Here is a 10,425-nt window from a genome sequence, read left to right as displayed (position 1 = left end):
CTATTGAAGCGCGTTTCCCGGGTGAAGCCGCAATTTCGAGAGAAAGGCTGGTTCTTGTTGCACGACAATGCCCCCCCCCCTGTCCAATCCGGACTTGTTAAGACATTTCTAACGAAACATGCCATTGCAGAGATCAACCAGCCAATCCACCGTACTCTCCCGATCTAGCATTAGCACTCTTTTTCCTCTTTCTCGAGGTGACAACTACCCTCAAAGAAGAAAGAGATTTCAGGATGTTGAGGACATAAAGAAAATCGTAACCGCCGAATCGAACATCATCCCTTTGCACGCCTTCGCTGACTACTTTCAGAAACTTTTAAAACCGTGTAATAAGTGCATCCAATCATGTAGTGATTACTTTGAATCAAAATAAAACTGTGCTCCTTCACTTAGTGTTATTTTTATTGCACCATTCCGGGAACTTTATTTGCCACACCTCATATGAAAATAACAAAGGGTAAATTCATCAATGACAGAGGAAAAACAAATTTTTCAGATAGGTGCTTCTGTTTTGTAAAAAAAGCGTATGCTCCTAGCGAGAACCGTAGATCAATGAAGCAACATGAAATTTTCTGGGAAGATGGGAAGGACTATTGTATTCAAGTCATGCGTTGCACTTTTGTCTCCCGATGAAATTCTATCCATGTTAATAAACGCGAATAAAAATGTACTAATTTAGGAGGAACCATTCCAAAAAAAAAAAAAAAAACGTGATCTGTACAGTCGAGTTAACTTTTGTTCCGCTATCAATACGCGCGACACCCATTTTCAGACATTAGAAATTGCTACAAGGCTCAAAAATGCATCACAGATTCAGTCAACGATTGTTTGTGACAGGATCACGCACATTTCTTATGGTTCCCCTAAAAAAACAGACCTTTGATAGATACTTGGATATTTGGATACGATGCTTTACTGATTTTAAAATTCATCACACAACTTGAATATGCTGAAACCAATTCCATTTAACAACGGGTTGAATATATTGGAGCAAATTCATCTAATGGCAGTTGCATGTCACCATGAAATTCCCGTAGTATCACGACCTTGAAATTGAGATAATTTATATCACAATGCAAAGTTAAGAATTCTCCATTTTCAGTTCTGCTGACACGGCGAAAAAAAAAAAAAAAAAAAAAAAAAAGCGACGAGACTGGCACGGCAATTTGGATTTTCACCTTCCACATCAGGGTCACCTCCTAAAATATGAAAAACCTAATAAAAGCCCCCTACCCACACTAGCGGAAAAGACTTCAGTTCGAGTCCCGTCGATGGCAGGAGGAATTTTTATGGGCCTTTTTCACAACGTGGCTGAGTTAGTCAATCTCAGGCGAAGGTGGCATGATTTATTTCTCCCGGAAACTGAGGTTTTTCGCTCAGCAAACAGAAAATCGCCCACCGAGCAGACGCAATTTACAGGCACAGTATATATGGAGCAATATGGCCTTAGTCGCTGATGCACCTAAAATCCTACTACACCAACATCAACCTGTGGCCAAGTTAGTCATGCAAAGATTGCATCTTTTCTCCTGGAAACTCAGGTTTTTCATCCAGAAAGTAGGCAAACGTATCACAGAATACACGCAATTTGCAGATATGATATAGTTCTGCTGTAAGGTAAGCGCAAATTCAGGCAATCCAATCCAGTTACTTTACCAAAATTTCTAATAGTCCGATGGCAAAATCTGATTCACAACGCTAAAAATGGCTATGCTAGATGCAGTTAAAATTTTATAAACTTGAAATTAAATTTTAATTGCATACGCCATACATAACGATAACAAAAAAAACAATACAGCGATAAAATTTTATGTGCTTCGACATCGATTACCGCAGCGAGACTAACGCTACAAGTTGTGCTCATTAACTAAAATATGCAGGAAAATGTCAAATAATTCCCATATTTTTGATAATTTGTTGTGGGTGGATTAATATGAAATAAATTTAAACATTTTATAGGTACCAGTATATTAAGGTACGTAGGCATAAATGAAAGTGTCTTTAAATAAAATATACCATTTTTATAATAAGGATACTAGAAACAGCTAATTTTACCATTAAATATCTTTAATGATAAAATGAAGATAACCTCCAACAATGAGGAAAAGTTGACAACTATATCCACTTTGCAAATCAACCAGGTGCTTCAGTATTTATTAAATCTGTGTATTCATGAATATTAGTGTTCTCTGTATCTTCTATCTTCAAAGAGGAATAAGGAATGTCTTGGAAGAGAAGCTCTTGATGATAATCGCCAAGAGCGACCGGTGAAATGTTGACCGTTGATGGATGACTGAAGAGGATTGAAAAGATAAAATATCCCGATGCAAAGAACGAAATATTCTATGTAAACTTACCAATCCATAAATCACAGAGACGATGTTAAGAAATGGGGTTTCTTGTGAGTATGTTTCTGTCCTTTGCTTGTTGTGAATTTGCAAAGGGATGAAATTTGATTTTATTTGGTGAGAACGTATAAAAGGCGATGCCTTGCTTTAAAGCCAAAGGTCCCTGTCTCCGATGATCTAAGGACAACCATGTTTAGATGTGTGTTGCTCCCGGACTGATGTCAGGTCATCAGTTGTCGCCTTCGCATTGGCGAGAGTGAATCAATCTCTCTCCTTATCCACCCAGCATATCCGACCGACTCCTCCCAAAGTGCACCACACGGGCGTTCCTGCCATTCAAGGAGTTCTGGGTTGGCGAGGCGTCGACACGTGATTTCTAGTTCGCAGTCTGTCTTTAATCCTCTGCCGTCGTTGTGCTCGGGGAAAGAACGAATGGCAGGGGTGCCGCCGTCGATTTTCTCCGGCAGCTAGCCCAGGTTGAAGCGGTTCGCGCGAGTCGTCGATTACGTAAAGCGATAACGTAAACTGTTGACCGGAAGAATTGTTTGCAGAGTGAGCAGAACTCCAACCCCCCTTTTCCGAAGACTTGTCAGGTCGTCACAGATTACACGTTTTGGTCCTTTTGGGAAAAGAACGGCATCGCGATGCTGGTATTTCTGTAAGTGACATTTTGGATGAATCTCTTGGTGCGGTGATTGGCAATTTGAAACTGTTTTGAAAGTTCGCAGGACTTCAGCAGACCTAGTTTCTCACACGGAAGTTCCCCCCGCATCTATCCCCCCAGAGACAAAAGCCAGGTATGTAAATTTAAATCTATGTTGTTTAGAAGGAAAACAAAAGAAAGAAAAATATGTTTTTCATCTATGCCACCTTTAAAATTATGATTCAAGATGAGATACGTCATTGCATACGAATATTCCTAGAAAGGAACATTCATATGAAAAAAACAAAATTTCCTTTCATTTTAATTTTAAAGAGTCCAGTAATTGTGATATGGTAATCCACTGATGGAGGACAAATCATATCACAATTACAATTAATTTTAGTTTAACTGCATTGTGCAGCTGATCTCAAGTGCAATATGTAGTTTAATTGGAAAGTACAATTTTAATACAGTTTGAAAGATAGATAATTTTTTAAAATGAATATTTTAAAAATGAAAGAGCATTGTAATTATGTTATACACAGAGAGATCTTTCAGTTTAAATATTACTGATTAAAATCTGACAAAATAATGCGAATATATAAGTTTATAAAGATTCTAAGTAAGCTCTCATTCTACACTTTTAAAATTACTTAAAATTATTTTAATTTATTGCACCTAATATTTTTTATATTGAGATACATTCCTTGCTGGATTAAGGCTATCGTTAATATTAAACTAAAGAAGTTTTTTTCAAATCTTAGTAATTTTGATCCAGTTGAGATGGGATGGGTTCATTAAGGTCAGAGTCCGAGGATATATGCATAAATGAATTGATCGACATGGTACATTTAGAAAACTAACTAGAGCACGGTGTTAATTAAGTATAAGATTACAAATTATCTAAAACATTGCTTTGTGTTGTCTGTTTTACAAGGTCAAATAGCAGCATGCATTTCACACGGTAAATTGTAAGATTCCCGGAGGAAAGGGTGAGCAGATGTCAATGTTATTCAATAAAATGAAGTAATAAAGTTGGATGCAGTTTAATGTACTATACAATGCGAATATAAATCTATTGGTCATGAGAATTAATGTAATCCCTAGTTACAATTATTATGAGTACTTTAAGAAGTTTTCAACGATCGCTATTTTCTGACAACTTCCTCAAGGCCCTTTACTCTTACAAAAAATGTTGCAAATACCAGTTCGCAAACAGATAACTAAGAGAGGCCAAGTAAATTTCTCAAGGAAGAGGGGAACACATTATCTTGATCCTCCCTATCAAATGAACATTATTTATCACCTAAGTGGGCGTTTCTAACATGCCCCGATTATGAGCTGCGTGCTCACAAGGGGAGAAATAAATACACGAAGCAAAAAAGTAAATTTTAACGCACTGCATTGTATACAGTAATAATATCTGTCACATTCTTTATCATTTTCTTTGGAAGACGTTATTTTTCTGTTATATCTCTCAGATGCTTCTAATGGAGTAATCTGTGTGGGTGGGCGGACGTGCGGAGTTGAGAAATTCTTAGAAAAATCCAAGCCATAAAACCGACAGTGATAAGCTTTAATGGGCGTGAATTCCAAATAGATAAACAGAGACGGTTTTCTATTTTATTATCGTAATTTATCCTTTATGATAACACGTCACGTTTAGCGAATTTAATTCCATGGAAAGACTTTTTCTTGCATGACTATCAAAATACAAAGTTTAGATTTCATTGACTGGACAACGGTAAACATCGAATTAAAACAATTAGCTCTCTTTAGAAATAAAATAAAGTCCACATTGTTCTACCTATTAAAGTTGTTTACAACTAGGCTATGCTTATAGCAATACCAATATTTTCCAATATAGAGTAGAAGGCTAAAGGGTTCTTTTCGGCTACTGGCGTCTTAGTGACTACAGTCTTTGCTGTCCACAACTAAAGGTCAACTGCAAGGCTCGTGTGACCGTATAAAGAAACTCGTACAGCCATCTGGAGTGATGAGTTTTATGTCACGACTTTCCGCAGCCCTTGTTCTTTTAAAAAAATGGGCAGCAAAAAGTAAGCTTGCTCGGAGCAACAAAAATATCTTTCGTTGGTTCTTTGTATACGAGGTTGTCGGTCTGAATACAGAATTAAAAAAAATATTTGTATAACTAGAGTTTTGTCTCGCTTTTCGTTTTTCCAAGTTGTGCCACCTCATCTGTATACTGTTTCCATATTATACAATTTTTCTTTTCAGTATAAAGTATAATTTACATATTAAAATTAAACAAAATCATACAGACATGGATTTGTTCCCGGAAAAATTCCGGACAATTTCAACATACAACTCACTGACTTTTCACAGCTACATTAGTTCTAACTCATAACAACTCTCCAATTAGCTGTTAATTCGAGTACAAGACTCTCTGTGTGACATAACCAGATTTTTTTATGTTTCTGCGCTAGCTAGCGATAGGTCATATCAACTTCATCTCATAAAAATCAAAGCAATTCAACCTATGAAGGTTTGAGTCGTTTATTTCCTCATTAACTAAAATGCTAAAATAATTCAGTAACAAACGTGTGCAATTATTAATCTATTATGAAATAATAAGGTTTTTACGAGCTATTAATCGTTTTACTGTTACAACCAACTGTGATACAACACCAGTAGGCTAAAGGTACCGAAGCTGCAGAGCTGAACGTGGTTCTCAAATTTTCCGTGTTTTGTCCAAGCACCAAAGCATGCAATATTCAGCAAGGACCAAGGCTGCGCATAAACGTTTCTCACTTGAGTATTCTTACAGGTGTGTCACGACAACATGTGCTGACATTTTATAATTCTCGGTTGACCCCAGACGTACTATACTGAATTCAGTTATCACGTAATCTTTTATCATGCAACAATTTTGTCTCCTGTTATTGTCCATAAGAGAGTTTCACAGATCCTGTTTTATATCGATGAAAATCACGGATTAAACTACTTCACATAACTGTATGCTGCTGTCATCAGTGCTATATCTATAAAAATGTACCTAGATAAATAGCTTAGCTTGATTAAAAATGAGTACAAAAGTCTCTCAAAATAGGTAAAAAGGTCAGAGTTACAACGTTTCTGCTGATAAAATTTTAGCGTATTTAAATTGAAACAAAAATATATGGGAAGTAATATTCCAAAATCATATTATTAAATTCGATAGAGCTCTGCACCCCAATGGGCTGAGAAGCATTCATGCTGCTTACTTTGCTCTAATAACGCTACAATCCAATTAATCACCAAATACTGTATTTCTGTCCTGGTGATATGAAAACAAATTACTATCTCAGACTCTTCAGCATTGCAGACAATAAAAATATTATGCCATGGTATTAATTGGATTACTTCATACAGGTGCACCTAATTTTTGATTCCAAGACGATAGCCAATCTTAACCCTGTCAATTGAGTCGCTTCTGAGGTTGGAATGGAATCAAGAGGACGCATCACTTGTTTTTGTATCTTCACAAAACCACATCAAAAATTGTATATTTTAATATGCTCTGATATTTTGAAAGTAAGTCTCCATCCATTTGTTGATCCAAATAACATACAATGAAATCGTTACGATGGTCAATATTAGAATGATTGCTTTTATAACATTGACCATCGTAACGATTCCATTGTTCGTTATGAGCGCTATATCTGTCATTCTTTCCCATTTTTTTCCCATAGGAATTCTTATCATTTGGGTTTTGAAAATGGGGCTCAGTTTTTAATAGTTATTTAATGACTAAGAAACAATTATTTCACAGGGAGTCGCGTGATGTTTCTAATATGAAAAACTCTATTGTTTTCTTTCAATTTACCACCCAGTGGCGCTCTGCCCTCAATTTTCTTAAATGACCGCGAATCTGCGACTGAGCCAACTAGTGTTCAATGCGGAATTAAGGCATTCACGTTACTTGCATTTATTCTTCGTAAAATCGGGTTAAAATCACAAAAACTTTAATTCCCTAAAATTTATTATATGAAAACGGGGTTACACTTTTCCCATCGTCTATTGAATACCTATAGTCACTGTGCTTTTTTTTTTTCTTTTTCTTTTTTTTTTTTTTTTTTTTTCATTATAGCAACAAAAACTGCTTTAAAGAACTTGAGATCCGAATCTAGAGGTCAGATGTCAAATTATGAGTTTGATATTATCTCTTTGTTTTCCACAGTATAAATGACCTGGTTTGGTTAGATATGGGCGTTTGGATTATGCTCTGGTATTATTACAGATTCTTATGAAGAATAGTAAAAATGTTATTCTTTGTATTTCAGTACCTGTTTTTAGGGTCTATTTACTTCGCTGACTATAAAATCGCTATGTTGCTGTTATTGAACAACTGAGAAATGATCAGATAATATCTATGTGCACTAACTCTCTTCATCTGATCTCTTTTAATAAAATAGCAGTCAAATTCAAAAAGGGCATTTTTATCTGGTACGAAGCTGTAGGTCTCATGTGGGGGTCAAGGAATATTTTCAAAGAGAAATTCTTAAATCTGACCCACATCCATATTCATAGTCTTAGCTACGTTTATTAATCCAATTAAATCGAACCAAACTAAGCATTTAAGCAATACAGAAGATTGAAAACCGGTCTTCTTTCAAACAAATCAAAAAATGTTGCTGATTACACTGCAGACAGACATACTGTATAAAACAGAATTGTGAGGTCAAGTAGACTTTGGCTACTTCACATTAAGATAATACATATAACAAGAACAGTTAGACACAAGATTATTATTATTAAACGCTGTATTGCAAGCATGTAGAAAATATACAGGGTGTGATCAAAAAGTTCGGGAATGAACTAATATCTGAGAAATGAAGAAGCTTACTGGCTATTCGAATGAATCTCTTCCGAAGTAGTCTCGTTCGCACTGTATACACCGATTCCATTACTTCTGCAACTTCTGGAAGCATTTCTGATAGGTTTCTTTTGGAATTGCTATAGTTCCTGTATCGCGTTTCTGAATAACTTCATCAGTCGTGCAAATCCGTAACCGTTCCAGGAGACTTTAAGCTTGAGAAAAAGAAAAAACACTGGAAGCTAAATCCCGAATGTATAGCGGATGGAGGAACCAGTGATGTGATGCTTCGCAAGAAATTGTTGAATGTAAAGTGCCAAGTGTGCAAGCGCCATTTCTCCGAAGCCTACTTTTCCCAGCAGTTTCTCCGAAGCCTACTTTTCCCAGCAGTTTCTCCGAAGCCTACTTTTCCCAGCAGTTTCTCCGAAGCCTACTTTTCCCAGCAGTTTCTCCGAGCAGCATCGTTGTAGAACTGCTGTTTAGTATTCCTGGTTCACTGTTTGATTGAAGGGAAAATTTATAATGAACAATGCCCTATGAGTCAAAAAATATGATAACTACGATCTTCACATTTGATCGAGATTGTCTTGCTTTTTTGGGTCTTGGAGAAGAGTCTTCCCAGTCCTCTCAGTCTTCCACTGAGAGGACTGGGCCTTTGTTTCTGTGTCATGACCATACGTTGTTATCTTCAACGAGGATGTGAAGTATAAACTTGGCTGAAAAGCGTTGCATTCCCAAATATTGTGTTAAAATTGATTGACAATTGACATGCTCCGTAAGAAATATCAATTTCACTATAGCAACTTCGCGGATGGCTAAACGGCGGTTCAATGATTCAATCACGAGCGACTGAATCATTTATTTTTGAAGTTTGCTGGGGGGGTAGGGAAGGCGAGAAACAGAGTGAGGACATCTTCGACGGATTACCAGTCCTCTGCAAACTTTGCGAATCGCTAAAAAGTCTTCGAATGACACAGAATGTTCTCTGATTTTAATATTTCGTGGGTTTCAGTTGCATTTTTCCCTAATTTGAAAATTAACTCATTCGTTATTCATATTTTAAAGTGTGACGAATACAAAAGATATTCTATTCAACGCGCGCTAATTCTGACTGATTGCAGATAACCGACTCATTCATGCAGTAAAATATCTAGATGAGTCACGGAACATGTTTAAACAAGTCTCCACTCATTACCATGCTACAATTTAAAGATACAAAGTTCAGTGGCCGAACATTTTTTTTTTTTTTTGGCATCTCGTATGTATAGTATGCGACACAGATTTTCTTGACTATCTAAAAGGTTAAGACTAAACAGTTAATCTGATAGGAGTATGTGCGAAAATTATGTTATATGAGAACAACACGCAAAACACTGGGCTACTCCGTCCTAAATGATCTTTTAACACAAATCCCTTGGTGGTCGGAGTGATTGAATTTCAGTCGCACCTTTTTGAGAGGTTTGAAGCATACACCGGATAAGTTGGTACATTTTTTGGAAGGTGTTGATCCTGTAATTTTCGTTAGCAATGAGTTTCGTTGTCAATTCCAAGACTGTCTAAAAAGCCAGTGGTGTTGGAGGGAAACATCCTCTGCAGACTTTGTTGTTGTAGGTTAAGTCTTATATATCCAACTACAGATCCTGGCATTTTTTTTTTTTTTTTTTTTTGCTGTGAGAAAGTGTGACAATTGATAATATGTCAGAGGAGTATAGCCTGGCAATGAGGAGTTTAGCTAGAGTTAGCAATGCTGAACTTTATGCCAATATCGGGACCGGAATAAAAGATCGGCACTTCGTAGAAGCCCAATAGACGCGATCCATTGCCTTGTGCCACTCGTTTGGAGTGGCAGACGGCGGTTCGATTCCTGTCGATGACTGGAAGAATTTCTAACATTCCCTTTATTCGAGGCTGTAGTTAGCCGATCTCAAATGGAAGGTCCACCCTTGAGTTATTTCGGGTTTTTCAGTCTGGACAACATGGAAGGCAGCACATGAACACACAATTCCACACATATAATACACTTATGGTTCTGAGCGCACGCTTAAAGGCCATTAATACCAATAAATTAAATTAAATGGCATAAACGATCCCTCTAGAAATGGCGAATGGTTTTTGGAGTACTTGGTTCAACCAGCGTAACCAGTATTCGATTTTGAGGAAGTGCTGGGGCGGGCAGAGTGACCAGATTCTCAACAACGCAACCGGAGAGACCCAACTGGAAATATACTAGGTGAAGGGGTTTTCACTTTAAGACATTTTAGATGTTTTAGATTTTTCCTGTTAGACTCTTCGAGAGATAGGATAAGCCACGAAACAAACGTGTTTTACCAGCGCACTTAATTTCGAAACTGCATATATAATATATAAAGAGTAACGTCAGCAAAAAATTAACACTGGCAACTAAAGGCAAAAAAAAAAAAAAAACTGACGGATTGTGAACACAACAATTATCACCTGAGACTGAATATCTCATCTACAGTGTGACAAAAGCCTACAATCCTGCCTGGGTAGACCCTGGCCTTTTGGGTGAAAGAAAAGCAAACGACACTGCGCAGAGGACTGTGAAATGGTATTCTCAGGTGCAAACTATCCATGCAGGATAAGCCAATTACTCCTAC

At 36.9% G+C, this 10,425-nt stretch overlaps 1 protein-coding gene across 1 annotated transcript in view; it reads left to right on the top strand.

Annotated features, from left to right (window-relative positions):
* Positions 1 to 2,874: 2,874 nt before the first annotated feature.
* LOC150087917 (LIM/homeobox protein Lhx9-like) overlaps positions 2,875 to 10,425 on the top strand; it is a 129,354-nt gene continuing 121,803 nt past the window's right edge. The window contains exon 1 of the mRNA XM_090369962.1: positions 2,875 to 3,145. The gene's annotated coding sequence lies outside the window, so the exon portion shown is untranslated. The remainder of the gene's footprint in view (positions 3,146 to 10,425) is intronic.

The sequence above is a fragment of the Mastigoproctus giganteus genome, chromosome 3, assembly GCF_048544385.1.
Source record: "Mastigoproctus giganteus isolate SK-2022 chromosome 3, ASM4854438v1, whole genome shotgun sequence".
NCBI lineage: Eukaryota > Metazoa > Arthropoda > Arachnida > Uropygi > Thelyphonidae > Mastigoproctus > Mastigoproctus giganteus.
Note: the sequence above shows the minus strand (reverse complement) of the source record. Positions and strands in the feature narration are given on the sequence as shown.